The sequence below is a fragment of the Podarcis raffonei genome, chromosome 13 (assembly GCF_027172205.1).
Source record: "Podarcis raffonei isolate rPodRaf1 chromosome 13, rPodRaf1.pri, whole genome shotgun sequence".
Taxonomy (NCBI): domain Eukaryota; kingdom Metazoa; phylum Chordata; class Lepidosauria; order Squamata; family Lacertidae; genus Podarcis; species Podarcis raffonei.
Window position 1 is genome coordinate 21,064,504 of NC_070614.1, and position 1,620 is coordinate 21,066,123.

At 37.2% G+C, this 1,620-nt stretch overlaps 1 non-coding gene across 1 annotated transcript; it reads left to right on the forward strand.

The window, feature by feature from the left end:
• The first annotated feature begins 466 nt into the window (after positions 1 to 466).
• TRNAL-GAG (transfer RNA leucine (anticodon GAG)) lies at positions 467 to 540 on the forward strand. The gene has a single exon. It is a non-coding gene; the product is annotated as a tRNA-Leu (tRNA).
• Positions 541 to 1,620: the final 1,080 nt, after the last annotated feature.

A 1,620-nucleotide genomic window follows, 5' to 3' on the forward strand; every position in this document is an offset into this window, starting at 1 on the left:
ATCCATCTTCAAGGGCCTTTGTAGCTTCTTCCCCCGAAACTTCCTCCCTTCCCATGTTTCCTTTCGGCTGATTTTTATTTTTGTTTTAGCTTCCTCGCAGAGTTGGTTTTGGAAGGCCAGACGGCCTGAGAAAAACAGAGCCTGGCTTAATGGGTTGAGAAATTTGAGAGCGAAGAAGGCAAGCTTCCCATGTTTTGCTGCAGTTTTTTCTACTTCTAACCCATAAGTCATCTGAGCCTCTTATATTCTTTGGAAATGGTTTTTTGGGGGCAAAGGCCTTCCATCTCCAACCACATCCGATGAGCGCCAGGGTTGGTGGGGAGGAATGCTCTGCGGAGCGGTGGGAGAATAGCTGCTTCTGAGCTGGGTCTGCTTTTCCATCTTTCCCCTGTTCTCCAGGACATCATTTCTGTTTCTGAGCTTGGAGGCAGCAGGCAGGATGAGAGGTTGCCTAAGGGAGAATATCGCCTGGATAGCTCAGTTGGTTAGAGCATGGTGCTGAGAACACCAAGGTTGCAGGTTCGATCCCTGTATTGGACAGCTGCATATTCCTGCATTGCAGGGGGTTGTACTAGATGATTGAGGTAGCGGGTGGCGCTGTGGTCTAAACCACTGAGCCTCTTGGGTTTTTTTTTAAAAAAAATATTTTTATTGAATTTTCCATTATACAAATTTGCCATATCAAACAATTTTCACAAATTTCAACTTTTTGGACTTCCCTCAGCTTCTCTGCCAATCATCCATATTTTCCCATTTTTACACATTTTCTAAATTTAATATTGCATTTTTAGATTACCCTTACTGTCCTGTTTCTGTTTAACAATACTCCTCTCACTTCACAAAGCCTCTTTAAATCCCACTAGCATTATTTGTTCGTCACATATACTTATCAGATATTCTACAAATTTCCCGGAGATCTTTAATTGAAATATGGGATAGGTATAAAAATGTATTAGAACCCAAAATCCCACACTGGTTGTCTCCATTAGAGGTTATGAGTGTAAAGAAAATTAATATGAGAGAGAATTGGATTAGGTATGGAGAATTAATAAATAAAGAAGGAGGAAAATGGAAAATGAAGCCATATGAACAAGTAAAAGAATATGTGTTTGATTGGTTGCACTATTTTCAGGTAAATGAAATGTTTAAAAAAGATTTTAAAGAAAGTGGATATGCAGAAAATGAATCGAAATTTCAAACAGAGATAATAAACAATGATTATAAAATATTGTCAAAAATGTATAAAATGTTGTTGAAATGGCATACGATGGATGAGGAAGTAAAGTCGGTTATGATACATTGGGCTAGAGATTTTGGACATAATATACAAATGGATGATTGGCAGAAAGTATGGAATGAAAATATAAAATTCACAGCATGTACTGCATTAAAGGAGAATATGATGAAAATGGTATATAGATGGTATATTACACCGGTTAAGTTAGCAAAAATGTTTAAAACATGTAATAAGTGTTGGAAATGTAAAGAAAAAGAAGGATAATTTTACCATATGTGGTGGGAGTGTAAGAAAGTGAAGGGTTTCTGGGAAATGATATATAATGAGTTGAAGAAGATGTTGAAATATACATTTGTAAAGAAACCATAAGCCTTTCTGTTAGG